This window comes from Dipodomys merriami, unplaced genomic scaffold, assembly GCF_024711535.1.
Source record: "Dipodomys merriami isolate MVZ:Mamm:240054 unplaced genomic scaffold, mDipMer1.0.p SCAF_4, whole genome shotgun sequence".
In the NCBI taxonomy this organism is placed as follows: domain Eukaryota; kingdom Metazoa; phylum Chordata; class Mammalia; order Rodentia; family Heteromyidae; genus Dipodomys; species Dipodomys merriami.
In genome coordinates, this window is record NW_027205603.1 from 32,057,802 (window position 1) to 32,076,301 (window position 18,500).

Genomic DNA, 18,500 nt, shown 5'->3' on the forward strand with positions numbered 1-18,500 from the left:
TAAATTGTATGTAACAAAGTAGTTTATGAGTAAAATGTGTCTTGATCAATGTTGGAATAATATTTTTAATTTATGCTAAAAATATGAAATTACAAGCTTTTAGGAGATTGTGTGAATGAAAGACTGATTATCATCTAATGTAGCTTGTAGGAAGTCTGAAATCTAAGGTGTATTTAGTTTAGTTGAGTGACTTTGAAATAGTTATTTGACCACACTGGTCAAATCATTTTTACATCTATGAAATAAATCAACTGGAACAGGTAACTATAAGATACTAAATATTATGCTTATGGGATAGGAATTATTTTAATTGGATAGTTTTTGTTTCTCACAATAACTTGGAAGAAGTCCAGTATTGCATTTTTATTGGTGGCATTAATCCCAGTCCTAAATAAAATCATATGACTTTTTGTCTCAATCTTTGTAGTCAGAACTTACTTGTCATTGTTTTCTCTCTATAAAACTCTGAAAAGGCAAAGACAAAAATGGATGTAAAGGAATTTATGCTAAACATTTTGGCCAAAATGTAAAAACTACTGATTGCCTAATATTATAGTACAAAATCATTTGCTTTCCTTTTATATGTCATAGTCAGTTTGAATTGAGTTCAGACATAATTTTAGATTAAAAAAATTCTAAAAAAAGCAACTAGATAATTGATTAATTTCAACTTCTAGAATCCCATGTAATGTAATTAAGCAAGCAAATAAAACTAAGTCTCATTACACTACATAGAATAAAGCAACCAAAAAGAGCCATTGGTCTTGGAGTCTCTATTTCTATTTTAATCAGGTGGTAAAATTTACTTTATAGAAGTTCTTATCAAACATTGTAATAGGACAGGAATAAGTAGATTGTTTTGTAACTTTCACAGATGAGAGCAGAAAGGCTCAGTTGAAATTGTTACTAAAGTAGACATTTCCAAGCTTTCTCTTTCTTTCTTGGAAGCTGTAAAAATCTGGGTCAAGATTTGCAGCCTTACTAATACATTTTAGGTATATGGTTCATTACACAGTGACCCAGTAAGGATGTAGTGATGGGTGGGAATCTGGTATAAATTTGAATGAAGGTGTTTCATAGCCATCATTTGTTGGAGCCCCAAGCACTTCCTTCAAATATTTTACTATTAATTATTCCTCTAATTATGTAGAGTATACAGTAGGTCTGTATGAAGAAGATGATCTGTTGTAGCTAGGACAATGTCTTCTCTGTCTGCTAGCTTCTATTTTCAAGTAAACAAGATACAATCATTTGCCTTATTACCATTGGACACAAACAGATGCTGGAAAAAGACAACAGTTAAAATTTCCAACCACAGTGTTGTTTTTTTAAATTACCATATGTCCGGAAAAACAATCACTTTTATGATTTATACAAGTATCTCCAAAATCAGCAAAAGCTATTCCATATCCGACAGTCCTAGGGAAGTGACTTTGCTCATGTTGCCTTGGAGTCTCACCCCTTTGTTAAATAGACCCATGTTTAGGGACCACAGCCACAGCCACATGCCCAATCAATGTTAAGTGTTTCCTTTCCTTGAAATCTCATATGCTCAAAATTTGGGATGCCTCTGTCCTCAGTGCAGGGAAAAATATCTCAGGATCAGCAGGAATGTGTTCTTGTCATCAGTTCAAGTCGAGACTTTATTTGAAGGATAGACAAGCTACAGGACTTTTGTTCTTGAGCAACAAGAACTGAAGTCCTCAAGTGCAAATCCCTAGTCTCTTTTCCAGTCTGGCTGTGGACTGGGAAGAGGCTAGCCCAGTGTTTCTTGTCTGAAAAGGTGAACTGGAGGAAGTGCTGCTGTAGCTCAAGTGGTAGAGCGCTCGCCTTGAGCTGAAGAGCTGAGGGACAGCGCCCAGGCCCAGAGTTCAAGCCCCACGACCGACAAAAAAAAAAAAAAAAGGTGAACTGGAAAAATGGAGAAATCTTGTTGGCAATATTGAGTTTGGAATGATGTTGAACTAAGGGGAATTCTCAGTCTCTCCTTTGGTTTATTTTCCATTGGATACACAAGCAAAAAGTATCCCATAGTTAATTTTTGTTTTCTTCTGGAACCAATTTAAAGCTTGCTAGAGCAGCTAAATTATAAAAAGAGCTTTGAATCCAACTTTTCCCCAGGTGCATTAGGAAATATACTGTCTACATTTCTCAGGAAGAAATAGAAATAAGTTTCTTCTTAATGTGTATTTTAAATCACTTTTATTCTCCAGCATGTTTTAATCTGTATTAATTTCTTTTTAGAAAGTGCCAAATTGTCTTTGATAGCACAATTCCTGTCCTTGTGTTGTTCCTCACATCCTTTGTCCTGAGTTTGAAGTTACCAGGAGTTTGTGAGCCTGAAAGGGAAATAATAGTTAACCCCCCTTCCTTGTGTGTGTGCGCGTGCATGTGTGTGCACATGTGCATGCACACACGGATATATATATATATATATATATATATATATATATATATATATATATATATATATATATATATATATGACAGTACTGGGGCTATAACTCAGGGTCTTGTGCTTTTGCTTGGCTTTTTCACTCAGGCTGTTGTTTGAGTCATGCCTCTAGTTCCCCCGTTTTTAAACTGGGTATTATATTTCTGTACAATAAATAATAACACTGAATAATGTTGTCCAATTAAAATAAATGTAGTCCTTTACATGTTGAATACAATCCCTTCCCTGTTTGGTTTTTCCTACTATTTCCATTTTGATTTGTTTTTTCTTTCCTTTTCCCTCTTCTTCACTGCCTTCCTTTTTCCCTTTTCTTCCTTCCATGCATTTGAGGGCTAATCACTATTTTGATTATACACACTTTAACCTGTCTCTTGTCCCTGGAGGATTTGGGAGGACTGACAGAACCTCCATTCATGGAAAATGTGACCCACTTTCTGTACCTTCTGTGGGAAACACAAATTCTACTAGCTATGAGGCCAGAGGCTTATATACTGTCCCATCCCTTGCTCCCATTGGTCCAGAAATGCATGTCTTCTCTCAGTACTGGGTATTTGCTTATAGTATATTCTTTTTCTTTCTTTCTTTTTTTTTCTTTTTGCCTGGGATTTCTGAAGCCTCCTGTTTATATTTAACTTCTTCTATTTGGGCTGTTAGAATCAGAATTCCTCAAGGAATAAGTAAAGCAGCAACAGTATACAGTTCTCCAACTTGTGAATATGTGAATATTCCCACTGGACATGAAACTTAGTCTGTTTTTTCCCCCCAGTTGTTAAGCATAGTACATATATTGCAAGAAAAAACTGAATGTGACAGATAATATAACACAGACTTCCACTATGTACAGAGAAAATACTGGTTAGATTTTGATACCTATACCTTTGTTATTCTCCTTGTCAAACAGATGCTAGAGTGTAATTCAGCCTGTAGTTAAATGCATTTGGGGGGAAAGGTGGTATCATACAATTTTTACTAAATATTGTGCCTTGTAGTGGGCACAGTGGCTCATGACTGTAATCCTAGCTACTCAGGAGTCTGAGATCTGAGGATCATGGTTTGAAGCCAACCCAGACAGAAAAGTTTGTAAGACTCTGATCTCCAGTAAACTACTCAGAAAAAATCTGGAAATGGTGCTGTGGCTCAAGTGGTAGAGTGCTAGCCTTGAGCACAGTGAGACTCAGGGACAGTGTGCAAGCCCTAACCAGAAAAATAATGGTGCCTTGCTTTGGGTCCTTGCTAATTTAAACGATATGTTTTATTTTTGTGGGTTTGGGGCTACTTGCTGTTTTTGTTTTTTTTGTTATTGTTTTGGATGATGTTTTGTACATTTCTCCATTTATCTGTGGCTTCAGTTACCTGCAGTGAACTGCAGAGTATTATTAAATGGAAAATTCTAGAACTGAACAATTTGTAGGTTATAAATTGTGTACTGTTTGAGAGTTAGATGCACTGTGACATTGAGACAGTTGATTTGGTACCTGATATGGCCGCTGAGTGACTAAGACTAGATCTGTGGACAAAGGTGTGATTCACCTTGTGGGTGTGATAGAGTGGCTGAGTGAAAGACTGCAATACATCCTCAGAATGGCTTTCTGGGGCTTAGTGGAGAATCTGGTCAGTAGGAGCTAAGGCTGTGTCACAGCATCATAGCATCTGCCTAAACCACCTTCTTGTAGGCATTGTGTCATCTTACATCTTTCTTAAGAATGGAAAGTGTTGGCCAGGCCAAGAATTGGAAATGTCCCTTGACAAGGTGACTGCCTTTGTGTAACTTTTATTAGGACATATTGTTGCAAATTTTCTTTTTATTACTTATTGTTGATACTCCTCTTTTACTCTGAGTAATTTAGAAGCTGATCTTCTAATCTTCATCATGAGTATGTATTAAAGGAAAATATAGAGTGGTACATAGGATCCAATGCTAGTCTTAGTTCCTCTGATCTTTGGGGACATATACCTCACAAAGGTGAGGGGGACTACTGTAATCACTGAGCTGTAAGGGGTACTTATCTCCCAACCATAGACTTATGTATTATCTAGCATTCCATAGAGAACCTATACCAGGACTAACCCAGCCACAGTGAACACTGTAATTTGGACGTTGGACAGGAACAGTGCCCTTCTCTATGTAACTCTTTAGATGTTAGCTTTCTTCTTCTCCGAGCTGCTATTGGTCCTGAGGTTGACAGTGTATGTTAGCCGGGGATTGTATCTCCATAATTTCCTGCCTTCCTTTGGGGCTGAGGAGCTTTGCCTGTCTTCCCAGACCTCCCTCTCTACCTTCCACCCATGCTACCTTGTCATTTTAGCCTTTTGTAATGCCTTCATACTCCCTTGGAATTAATCCCCTTGATTTCCCACTGTACCAAGAAACAGTGTTGCCACAGTAATACAGTCTTTGTTCTACCCTTAGCCCATCTACCTTTGACCCACACATAGGCATGGAGGGGGTTCTTGCTCTGTTTGCTCGGGAGGCAGCCTCTGCCTGGACAGACTCCCTAACTCTAGATCTACTGTGGTTGTGATCTAGACACATAGTGGGCCTTACTAACCAAATTACAGATGACTTCTGAGTTGGCGCAGAGCATCTATCCAGACCAGCGCTCTTTATTCTGGCGTGTGAGATAATCTATTCAGGAAGAAACACTACCCTTTGGGTAACATTCCAGGGACCATTGAGCTGTGCCAGTTTTGGGTTAGAGCTTTTGCTTGTTGTAATGAGTTACTTCAGGGAAACTTCAGAGCTGGAGGTCTAAGCTAGATTTGCCGCATGGCTTATAGGCTTGGGGCTCAACTTTGACCCAGTGCCTGCCTGTAGAGCTGAAGCTTTTCTCCCAAGCAGGCCTGAGGAGCCCACACTCTGGTATTAGTGGTAAGAGTTGGGGTTTGGTGTTGGATCAGCATTTGTAATTTGTCCATTACAATGTGTGTGGCCCCAGGTAGGCAACTGACTGTCCCAGCCTCTCTCCCTTCACCCTCCCTCTCTCTCTCTCCCTCTCCCTCTCCCCCCCTCTCTCCTTCCCCTCCTCCTCCCCCCTCTCTTTCGCTCTGTGTAGTTAGGATTAACTTACTTCACAGGGTTCTTATGAGGATGAAGTGAGGAGTTAGTTGTTCCATGGATTAACACATGGCAAATTTCAACACAGGTTGAATATCTCAAATACAAAAGTCAAAAATAATTAAAAACTCCAAAGTTTCTGAATATTGACACGAAGTCCCCAACTGGAAAACTTCCATACTTGAGTTCATATCACAGCCCAAATGCACACACACTTACAGTCTAAAACTACCTTTAGGCTGAGTGTATAGATATGTATGAAACATAAATGAATTTCATATTGCACTTGGGTCCTATGTTCAAGGTGTCTTATTATTTTATGCAAATATTCCAAAATTCAGAGAAAGCCAAAATCTGGAATAATTCTGGTTTAGGACATTGTTTTTGAATGAGGGATATTCAAGCTATTCATATTCATAGTTTTTGTTACTATGATCTTTTGCAGAGTGCAGATATTAATATCCTATCAGAATGGCTATAGGAATTGACTGTTATGCCTGGTACACAGTAAAACTGGGAGCCCTCAGCAACAATGTAAGTGACAGTATTATTAGCCTATAAGGTTAGGACAGGACAGGTAGTAATTCTCAGAATGCTGGATAATACAAGTTCAGTATTATCCTTAGCTTATTAAATCATCTACATCTTGTCATCAAGGTTCATTCTTATAAAGCTTTAGTTATAATTTGCCCTTGGAGTTAATAGTTATGTTATATACTATTCAAATAGTTTTATTCTCTTTAGTGACCACTTTTTAAATGTAAAAGATGGTATAATCTTGGGTTTTTATGAAATTAAGAAACCTGACTAAAGAATAAGTGTAGTGATCTTGAATAATACTAGATTACACTAGCCTACATGTCTTTGATCACAATGGATATGTGTCATTATGCTGATCTTTCTCATCACAAGTGTCATGTGTGTGTGTAGGGGGGACACTGGAGTTGTTACTCATGCTCTGCTTTGGCTTTTTCACTTAAGGCTGGAGTTCTATCACTTGAGCCAAACCTCCACTTTCTACTTTTAGCCACTGCTTACTGGAAATTAACATCTCATTAACTTTTCTGTACAGGCTGGCTTTGAACTATAATCCTCAGATCTCAGCCTCCTGAAAGTAGCTAGGTACCAATTATGTGTGTGTGTGTGTATGCGCGCACGTGCGCACGCCCGTGCTTAAACTCGGTCTGGGCCCTATCCCTGAGCTCTTTTACTAACACTCTGTCACTTGAATTACAGGTCAACTTCTGGCTTTTGGTGTTTAATTGGACATAAGAATCTCACATTTTTCTGCCCTGGCTGGCTTTGAACTGCCATCCTCAGATTTCAACTTCCTAGAGTCTATTATATCTAAATTAAGTGAAAGTTATTAGGCATTATAATCTGTATTCTTTGAACCCAAAACACATTTGGACTCTAGGTGTATTAGAGAATTTTATTTTCACTTGATTTATACACTTGCTTTTTAAGCAATTTTACTTTGCTTAAAAATATTTGAGACTGGGGATATATCTCAGTGGTAGGATATATGCTTAGCCTGTGTAAGGCCCTGGGTTTTATCTATGGAAACACCATAAAAGGACCTAAAGAAAACTGACTATGATTATATAAGCAACTTTAGCAAGTGCATACATCATCATGGTGATGAAGACCTGTCTGTGCTTTGCCTGGTGCCTTGGTAGCCTGGGTCAGGTATACACCATTCAGAGGGGAAGTTAGTGGGGAAATTGGGCAGGTGAAAACACTTTTGCTGTATGAAGAACATAATGATTTGCCATTAGTATTCCTATGATATACTTAAGCTGTAAAGAACATTAAAACATTTTTATTGTTAATATAAAGATGATGTACAGAGTCATTGCAGTTATATAAGTAAGGTAAAGAATACATTTCTTTTTGAACATTGTCACCCTTCCCTCATTCTCTCCCAGTTTTTCCCTCCCATCCTCACCCACAAGTTGTGTAGTTTATTTTCAACAGTGTCTAGTGAGTACCATTGCTGCTGTCCTTTGTAAAGGACATATTTATAGAAGATTTGTGTATTGAATGCTGTTTGTTTGTTTTTTGTTCTGTCCTGAATGTGAGATGCTGATGGCTGGGATCTAGCTTTGCTTTGCTTTTCTCTCTCTTTCTGCTGCCCTTTCTCTCCCTGTTTGTCTCCATTTGTATTTACTTTTTATCCTGGTGCCTGTTTCCTCATAGGAGGGACCTTACACAGGAACCTGTTCTCACAGAGCTCCTGTGCATGGCCTAGGTCTCTTCAGAGGAGGTTCGGTAGAGAATTCTGCCCAGAAGCAGCAACTAGCATTGAACAATAGGGTCACTGCCTCCCATTCCTGCTGTTGAGACTTACGTTCCAGCAGACCCCTGCACGGGCTCTGCCTTGGGAAGGTGTCCTCAGGGTCACAGGAGGAATGAACAGTGGCACCTCTTAGCAGGCTTCATCCTTGAGCTTTGCTATGTCATGTCTTGAAAACATTCTGCCTTTTTTTGCGTGAATATTTTTAATATCTTTAAGTAGTTGTACAGAGGAGTTGTCATTCAACAAAGCAGTTTATGAATACAGTGTGTCTTAATGTCACTGTTTTCTGACAGAGATTTTTATGGTTGAATTTCTACAAGTCTGCCTATCACAAGAAAGGATCCGTTTTATATTCTGTTTTAAATCAAGATTTATTGTCTTAATTGGTAGTACTCATTCCTCATGGTAAAACGTTCTAGTGAACTTGCTTAAGTATTGTTCCCAGGAGGAGACACCAGCCTCTTTTCATTGCAATTTTTAAAGAACATTTGCCTAACTTCAAATTTTTTACTTTATTACATGGTGGTAGTTAGGTTGTGGTTTGTCTTGAGATTAGGCAACTATGAAAAATACCTCTTAAAATTTGTAGAAGCACCAAATTAAGAGTTTTTGAAAACTAAGAAGTTGCTGTTCTCAGTTGGGCTAAAACCTCTGCCCCATGAACATGAACATGAGTTCATGTTGAATGGGCTATGATGAAGTGGGGCCTGGTTAGAGGCAGCAGGTTATTGGAGGTGTGTTTTTGAATGATACATCTTGTGTCTGCCTGCCTGCCTGCCTGTTTACTGCATCTTTCTCTCTGTGTCTGTGTCTGTCTCTCTGTCTCTGTGTCTGTCTATCTGTCTCTTTCTCTGGGTATTTTCTTGCCATCTCAGACAAACTGTTCCGTTATGTTCTTCTGTCATGTTCTTTCCCTGTGATGTTTCTGCCTTGTCCTAGGCCATTCGTGGGACCCAGCTGCACAGACTGAGTCCTCTGAAATCATGAACCCACATAAATCTTTCCTCTTTTAAGTTGTTTTTAATTAGGTAGCTTGACACAGCAACAAAAGGCCACCCACTAACCTAGCAAGGGTAGCCTGTGATTTCCACCCTGGTGAAGTCTGCGACTCTGTGTCTGCTTCTGCTATTGCTCTCATGTGAGAACCACCTAAGACCAGCCTATTTAAGCATGACTGTATTTTAATAAGTAGTAAGTAGATATAGGTCTCTAAACCCTTCAAATACTGAGAACTTGAACTTTCTGTAAGTACTATGTATACTAATTTTTTAAACTTCTGTAATACAAGCTCCAGTCTTCTTAGACTATTTCTCTGGCTGATATCTAGCCAGACTGTTATTACTGTAAACCTACCTTATTCACGGGAGATATGTTGCAAAACAGGAGATATGTTGAAATGGTAGATAGTATGAAATTTTGTTCGGTAAGGTTTTTTTTCTATATATACTTTTATGATGAAGTTTAATTCATAAATTAAGCACAGTAAGAGATTAGCAACAATAGTAGCAGAATGTTTATAATAATCTACTGCAATTAAAACTTTCACTTTGAGGCCATATTAAGTAAACAAAGGGTTACTTGAACAAGGCCCTGTAATACCAGGACAGCCTATTTGATAACTGTGAGACCTCTCAGGAGACTAGCAGGTGTGTAGGGAACACAGTGTATTGCACTGCAATCAGACTGCAAGGGACCAACAGATGAGGAATAGATCTTGACACTGGTATGATGGACCAAAGGATGACTCACTTCCCAAGTGGAATGAGGAGAATAGCAGAAAGTTTCATCATGCTACTCAGCATGGCATGCGATTTAAAGCTTAGAATTTGTTAATTTTTGGAATTTCTAATCTATTTTTGGACCACGGTCAACCACCAGTAATTAAAACTGTGGAAAATGGATCCAATCAATAAATGAAATTACTGTATTATTATTAATGTCTATCTTGTTTCACTGTTTGATTGAAGTAGAAAAACAATCTGATGGCATTTTAAGATTTTTCCAGTTTCTTGAGACCACTACAATTTGCTATATGTTTTTCCAACACAGTATATATTCTAGGCAGATTAGCCTGGGAAGCCTGCACTGAATGATAAATGAATTCTTATAGTTATGAAGGATTCTTCTTTAAGAAGGAATACCTTTACTTTTTTGTAGGTATTTGGACACAAAAGTGTAGTCTTCCTTGCCCTCTGTAAACAGAAATTTGTATATTTATTTAAAATGTTTCCAATTTAAGTTGTACAGATCAGTCATAAGTGATGACGTTCTCTTTTGAGGAGGCGTATCATTTACCATCTGTTCCAAAACATTTTTTTTTAAGTGGCATCCCTTTTCAGTGACGACTGTCCTTGGCAATGTTTCCTGACTTGTTTCCTAGGTTGATTAGAATTGGAAAGCAGCTGTTGTTGTCAGGGCCACCAACTTCAGTATCTAGATTTTCCCTCTGTCCCTCCGCCCATTGCAGTATGCATTTCATTTCAGCCTGCTCATCTTTCTTTCTAGTCTGTCAGCTGACCAGATAGGCATCGCCACAGCACAGCCCATGCAGGGACTGTCTGGGTGGAAATGCACAGTGCATTCGATCATTTGAATTCTAGATTGTTCTGCTTAGTTTTACTCACCCAATTTTTGTATCCTAACCTTCAGAAGGTACTGCTGGAAGAATAATTGCAACTATTGAGAAGACATAGCCCTCTCTCTCTAGAAATTGCTAATGACACATAAACGCATCATAGTCTCGTTTCAATATTAAACTTTGGATGTTGCTCACCCTGGGTCAGGTGACAAAGCTGCTATCAGCTCTGGCCATCAGCCCTGGGAGCATTGTGGGTCACCGGTCTCTGCTCAGAACTGTGTCATACAATGCAAATGAAGTCATGGAGTGTTTCAGAAAGACGAGTTGCAGATTTAACATAAACTCTGATTTGACAGTGGAGAAAACATCATTTATAGCTGCCTTCCTGTAGCCCATGTATTATGATATAGAAAGCTTATTTTTTTTTAGGTTTATTCTTAATGTTGGTGTTCTTCACATAATTCAAAAGAGCTACGAAAAGTCACAGGGACACTGAATCCTGTTAGAAGGGACCAGCCAGCCTTCCATACCATATGAGTGAGAGATGGATATGTTTCTTCTTAGATACACAGAGGAGATTGACTTTCCGGACACTCCTAAACAGCCACCTGTTTATGTTTCTTCATCTATTGGGTCCCTTAGTAGGCATATGCTGGACACACAGGACTGTGCTGAACACAGAGGCCCTGGTCTTTGACAAGCTCACCAGTCAATGACCTGATGCCATAATCTTTGCATTCAAGTTGTCTCACTGTGTTGTTGATGATGATGATGACAGAAATGTCTCCAGGGAGTTAGGGAAGGCATATTAGCTCTGCCACAAGCTCCACTATGACATCCCTCTTTGCCCTTTCCAAGTAATTCCAATTTGTCACTTTCGCTGCCTGGGATCATCATGAAGCAGATGTAGCCCACCTGTGATTGTGACCTGCTAAGTTCATTCTTAGATGCACCTGACTCTGTTGTGAGCAGAAAGCCCGGACCCCTCAGAGTGAGTGTAATGTGCTCATTTTTAGTTTGAACCCTGCTAGTGGACAGAGGCAGGCATAGACACAGATCAGGACCTGTGTTCAATGATAGGAAGACTTTGGTCACTAACTCTATATTCTGTTCCTTTCTTTTGATCTTCTTACAATCTGTGGAGAAAAAGTCTTACTGTGGATCTTGAGTTTACTTAGTAAGTCTTGAAATTTAATTCCCTAATACTCTTCTCACAATAAAAAAAATAGTCATTTCAGGATTTTTTTCTCTCCTGTTCACAGGCTATGTATGTTAGAAGCCAAACCTGTCTTTTGGGCAGTGGGAAAAGCTGCAGGAATTCAGAGCTGCATTTCTTGTCTGACTTCTAGTGGTGGATCAGGTCCCCAGTGGGAGGAAGACTTTCTCTTTGAAGGTTACCTCTTAGAGATCATGTCTTTGGCATACTATACCCTCTATGGGTTCCATTGGGTGAACTTCTTTTTTTGAAACATGCAAAATATTTACCTTCTCATATTCTCAATATAGATATAAATGATTCTGACCCAAGAAGCAAATTCATATGCATTCTCTGGCTATTTATTGATCATACAGCAAACAAAAAGTTTTCTTTCTTCTGAACATGGCTCTTTTCATATCTGAAACACACTCACAAAGGAGAAGCAGTGTCAGAGGCTGTGGAGGCAGTAGGAGTTCTCCCAGAGGTTGGTTTGTGTTTCTTGGTCCATCATCCTGTCAAAGTCCCTGGTACACATAAAAACCAGGGGTTCCCAGCCAGTTCTCTCTATACTGTAGCCTGGAGGAAGAAAAAAAAATAAACCCCTTTGACATTGGTTATTAAGCCAAGTATGGTGTTTGTACCAGGGTGCATTTGTTTTAGGAAACAGCATGTGTTTCCACATAATTTTAGACTCACATACGTCTCTCTTTTTTGCTTATTTAAAATTGCTTTTAAAATGGGAAAATCTGGGGGTTTGTATTAAAAGTGGGCAATGGATTATAAAAAGGCAAGACTGCATTACTTGATACTGAGTTCTTAATGAGACTGGAAATGTCCACTCAGGGTGTTTTTCTTTCCTTAGTTCAGCATCTTGGCAGCATTTGTTTTCCAAAATAAATTGTCATGATAAATGCACCCATGTTTATATATATACATACATACATACATACATATATATATATATATATATAATTTTTTTCCCTGTGAAAAAGACATTTCCAGATAGGAGCACCTTCATTGTTCAGGCATACCATAGTAACCCCAAGAGTTATTCATTCTGGCGAGAAGTCAGGCCACTCATAATCTAGAATGTGATGCCATGTCTCACTCTCTTCTCATGCTGCCTATTTATCCAAATTTGAAACATCCGATCATGATTATGTGTTATCAGTGGGTGGTCCATTAATTAATTGCCAGTGATATTTCAGACAGTGTGTTAGCAAATGTTCTGTGTCTGCCCCACCCACAGCCAGAGTCATTATTATTCTGTAGCTTCTGCCTGGTTTGGGTAAGCCACAGTCAGAATTACAACAGATGGTGACTTGTGTTGCCAGGTAGGGCAACCACGAGGGCATTGCTCTCTGTGTTGAGATTCACTCACTGTGGTGGTCAACAGCTGTCACCAACCTGTGACATGGTTTTGTGTTGAACTGATAGGCAGAGACAGATTTTTGAAGAATGGCATTTCTTGATCACATTCTTGTAACCATCTCCTAAGTAAGAACTTTTCCAAACAAGTATGCCTGAAGAACTGTAATCCCCAGATGCCCCTCAGTAGATGAATGGATCAAGAAAATGTGGGATATATACACAATGGAATTCTATGCCTCCATCAGAAAGAATGACATTGCCCCATTTGTTAGGAAATGGAAAGACTTAGAAAAAAATATATTAAGTGAAATAAGCCAAGCCCAAAGAAACATAGGTCCCATGGTTTCCCTTATTTGCAATATCTAGTATATGTATGAGTTGAGCAGAAAAGGTCAGATAAGGTGATGTTAGGAAAATGAACCCTAAGATATGTATTCAAATGTTTTTTTTTCTTTCATGCCTTTGTTTCTAACTCATTTATAAGATTATTTCTTTGTTGCTTTGTATGTCCCTCCCCCACAGTATAACCTCTGTTTTCACTGTATTTGATGTCGGTATAATTTGTGGAGGGGAAGGGGAAAAACAAGTCGTTTAAATAAGGATACAGGTGGACCCGTTTGCAACAATGAGAAGTACAAGTTGTCATGTCGAAAATTAACTTTACAACTTTGGGGTGGGGGGTGGGGGGGGAGGATGGGGGGGGCGGGGGGAGGCTGGGAAGGGATGGCAAGGGGAAACAAAGGAGGAGGCTACAATGCTTGATAAGAAATGTACTCATTATCTTGCCCATCTAATTGTAACCCCTCTGTACAGTATTTTCACAATAAAAAATAAATAAAAATTAAAAAAAAGAACTGTAATCCTTCAGTGATCCTTCACCAAATGGTTGACAGACAGCTAACTTCTGTGGTTAGCTAGGAAGCAGTGCTAAGTATGGAAATTATTTCCTTGGACTCTTGCCTTTCTTGTATGGACTTAGCATACTTCTGTTCTCAGTGGCATAACATGCATGGTATAAACTTTCCAAGCCTGATTATTCCTTTTTACCAGGACATTGAATTTACTCAGTTTCTTTTTGATAAGATGTATCATTTATATGTTCACTGTGACAATAAGGCAGTAAGTTAGAACAAGCAATGCTATTTGGATTGGAAACAGTTCTTTTTCAAGTATTATTTATGATCAAGTGAATTGCACTAATTGAATTTACTATTATTTTCTTTTTTATTATTATCCTTTAATAGTTGTACAAAGGGTTTTCAATTCAACATGGCAGTACAATGCTCTTGATCAATATCACCCCTTTCCAAAATCTTCCCATCTCTCCCAACCTCACCTTCTCCCCTCAGCATCAATTGCATTCATGATGAAGTCCTGAAATCAGTTCTAAATTAATTTACAAATAGGACATGTCTTCATTAAGCTTTCGAGATGCAGGGTATAGGCATGTCTTCCTGATACTCTGCCTCAAGCATAGTGGTGAGGGATGTGATTAATGTCAGCTTTGTTCAGGGATGAGATTTGGGGACTAACTTATCCTGAGGCTGTTTTTGGTGGTGGTGGTGGTGTTTTGTAGATATTGTTTTGCAAAGCTTGTTGATTTCTAGTTTAGTCAGTAGTCTAGTTTATCTGGATTATTTTGCTATACAGATTTTAAGTTTTCCAAGTAGGATTTTTTCATTCGTTCCTTAATTGAGGGGGCCTGGCTAGGTGATAGTCCTGATTAAGTAATGTTCCAGTAACTCTGGGCCATTTCAGGACAATCAGGAAACATGTTTCCACCCATGAGCTAGAGTTTTAGAGTCTGAGTTGCTTTCATTTAATGTGCTAAATGTAGATGTTAGTGAAGCTTAACTTACTGCACACCTCTATTTAACTTTTTTGATGACTTGTTTCCTGTGGCTTTTGTTCTATTTTCCACTATCTTAAAACTATAACTGCATCAAAATCAGTTTATTAAACCTCTAGAGGTCATTGTAAAAGAAGTAAGAAAATAGATTTTTTTTTAAGAAAAAAAAATCCCTGCTAGTTCACATGCCAGGGTTTTTTCTGATCTCTGTCTACTTCACATTATTTAGATACATTTGGATCCCTCCAAACTGAGAATCACATTCTTCTTTCTCAGGGTACTAGGTACTGTTTGCCAGTTAGTGAGATAGTGAATGAGGTGGTTTCCAAGATTGGAATGCAGAACACCAGGGATTGGCCGGTATTTAAAGAGCCAGAATGAAAGTAATGGGTTCCTCACTTAGAACAGTGGTTCCTCACTGGGATTGAAATCTGTCAGTGGCTGTTGATGTAAATGGGAGTTGTGTATCCACAGAGTACTCCCCATGAGGAGAGATGGCCAGTACATATTAGCACAATGACTGATGTCAGTTTCACAGCCAACCAGGCATACTGTCAGTCATCAGAGCATTTGGTGTTTGCATTCTAGTATAAGTATTACCTGAAGTTAGGAGTTTGGTCACTGACAAAAAATTGGAAAGTTATTGTCTCATGAACTTTCCCTGGATGTCAAGAACTTTCATTTTCTTTCTGGAATAAAATTCTGATTTTGTTGTTGTTGTTGTTGGTTGTGGGGCTTGTACTCTGGGCCTGAGCCCTGTGCCTGAGCTCTTCAGCTCAAGGCTAGTACTCTACCATTTCAGCCACAGTGCCATTTCTGGTTTTCTAGTGGTTCATTGGAGAAAAGAATCTCACACACTTTCCTGCCCAGGCTGGCTTTGAACCACCATCCTCAGATCTCAGCCTCCTGAGTAGCTAGGATTCCAGGTGTGAGCCACCAGCACCTGGCCTGATAAATTCTTTAACACAGGATCAGTTCATCAGTTTCTGCTTCTTATCAAATCTATATACTTGGATTGTATTTACATTACTGGCCACTGTTGTAGATACTTCATAGGGTTAACTTGTTGAGTCGCTAGCAGAACTGAGTTAGTGTCTCTTACCGAGCTTTATAGGTGAAGGAACTGAGGCATAGAGAGATGAAATTACTGCTCTTGAGCTCTAGAATTGTGTTTCGCCAACTGCTGTGGTGTACTTTCTCTCTGAAAAATTAATAAAGTACTCTAGAGTCCTTTTGCATTGTTTCACAGAAAAAACATATGTGTCCCCTGCTAGCAGAGCTATGTGCCATTTCTCTGGTACTTATATAGGTTTTTAGGGACTAGCATAAAAATCCTTTTCTGTGGGAATTACCATTTAAAGCCGCACAAAGTACTTTCTTAACATTTGTGCTGTTCAAAGATGCCATAAACATTTTACAAGTGAATCCCATGCAGGCCTAGGTGTAACATACAGACTTCTGTAGTCCTGACATCCCTGAGATTGTATAGTATGTACCCATGACAGCTGTACATATAGCCTTTCATAAACTGACAGGCTGCCTTATTTAGATTAGGTAAAAAAATTAATATACCTAGAATAGTTTTTGCTTATAAAGCAAGAATGACAATGTGTAAAACACTGGTGTGTCACTGCTACAAGTGAATGTATTATTTTAAATTTTTTATTGTTATTATAATGATGATACACAGAAGGCTTCAGTTACATAAGTCATGTAAAGAGTACATTTCTTTTTGAACAATGTCACGCAAATTTCTCTACATTAAAATGCACAAAAGCAGCTATGACCATGTAAATATAGAAGCTATTAAGTTTCCAACAGGATAATTACAAGTATCTGCATTAGTTTCTAAATTCTACATTAGTTGGCCAGACTGTGGACATTGCAATTTTTTAAAATAATCAGCTCTGTAATTTTCTGAATTATTGTCTCATCCAGTAATCACAAGAAAAAACACTATTTGAAATGTTTTAAGTCATGATTTTCTTTAGACCTTACCCATGTGTAAGATTTTTCTTTTTTCTTCTCCTTTTTTTTTTTTTTTTGTCAGTCATGGGGCCTGAACTCTGGGCCTGGGTGCTGCCCCTCAGCTTTTCAGGTCAAAGCTAGTACTCTACCACTTGAGCCGCAGTGCCACTTCCGGCTTTGTCTACTTATGTGGCACTGAGGAATCGAACCCAGGGCCTCATGAATGCAAAGCAAGCACTCTACCACTGAGCCACCTTCCCAGCCTTCCCATGTGTCAGATTTTAAGGATTCATGCATATGCTTGCCTGCCCGCCTGCCTGCCCGCCTGTCTGCCTGCCTGCCTGCCTTCTTTCCTTCCTTCCTTCTTTCTTTTTTTTTTTTTTTCCAGAACTGGGGCTTGAACTCAGGCCTGGGCACTGTCCCTGAGCTTCATTGGCTCAAGGCAAGCACTCTACCACTTGAGCCACAGCACCACTTCTGGCTTTTTCTATTTATATAGTACTGAGGAATGGAACTGAGGGCTTCATGCGTGCTAGGCAAGCACTCTACCACTAAGCCACTTCCCCCAGCCCCTTGCATATGCTTTTCTAAAGTACCTGTTGTGATTAGAAAGAAAGAGCCCAACTTGGAAATTTTCCAGAGGCAGGGGTAGAATGCCATGTGGATGAATGCAAACAGACCTCTCAAACAGTTCTATCAGTCAAACACAATCAGTATTAAATAGGCTATATAGCAGGTACTGTATAAGTTTTAGTAAATAATGAGTTCAGTGGATAATATGAAAATGTTGAGTAACTTTTCTGAGTTATAAGTTGAAATCAAATACTGTGTGTGTGTGTGTGTGTGTGTGTAAGAATAATTTGGTGAATTGTAAACCTACAGTAAGATGGTTTGGTTGGTGTTAGTTCTTGAAACTCAATAGTTATTGTTATACCTACAAAGAGGGGAGGATGTAGCTTGTAACAGACATGTGTGGATCACTCAGATTCCCTTCTCTCATCCCTAAAGCAGGCTGAAGGTGCTGGTGGGATTCAGGACACATGAGAGAGCATCCTGTTTCACCAACAGCACAGTTATAGTCTTCCTTATTTCTTGGTCTCTTGTCAATTGAGAAGTTAGATGGTAGAAGGACAGTTTAAGATCCAGGGCAGGGCATTTTCCTCTGCCTACTAACTTCCCTATTACTAAACAAGACAAGTAGGGACTAGCCACCTGCTATAGGTTTTTGCAAACAGCTTGTTTAAAAAGACTTTTTATTTTATTGTAAAGATGCTGTGCAGAGGGGTTACAATTACATGAGTAAGGTAAGGAGTACATTTCTTGTCCAGCATTGTTACCCCCTCCTTTGTTTTTCTCCTACAGCTTTACTGTATGGACTCATTTTGATGAATCAGATCTTCCCTACACTTTGCCTTCAGGCCACTTAGCTCTGAATTCCCTCTAAAGGCAGATATTCATTCATTGATAACAGAAATTTAGTTCTTATCTATTGCTTGAAATTCAAGGACCATTGAAAATCTGTGAAAACTATTTCATTGTGGTATGTACACCAAGGAATATAAAAAAATATACTCGTATTTGCTGGGAGGAAATTCTAGCCCATAATTCTAGCTACTCAGTAGACTGAGATCTGAGGATCATTGCTCAAAGCCAGCTCAGGAAGATAGCTCCAAGAGACACTTATCTCCAGTTAAGCACCAAAAAGCTAGAAATGGAAATATGGACCT

The 18,500-nt window shown here is 38.8% G+C and overlaps 1 protein-coding gene across 2 annotated transcripts in view; it reads left to right on the forward strand.

Moving 5' to 3' along the window:
• The window catches only part of Fam110b (family with sequence similarity 110 member B), a 150,893-nt gene that overhangs the window by 35,220 nt on the left and 97,173 nt on the right, over positions 1 to 18,500 (forward strand). Inside the window, exon 2 of one of the 2 annotated variants that reach the window (XM_069990764.1) lies at positions 5,956 to 6,044. The exons of the other annotated variant lie outside the window; for it this stretch is intronic. The gene's annotated coding sequence lies outside the window, so the exon portion shown is untranslated. The remainder of the gene's footprint in view (positions 1 to 5,955; positions 6,045 to 18,500) is intronic. 2 annotated transcript variants of the gene reach the window in all.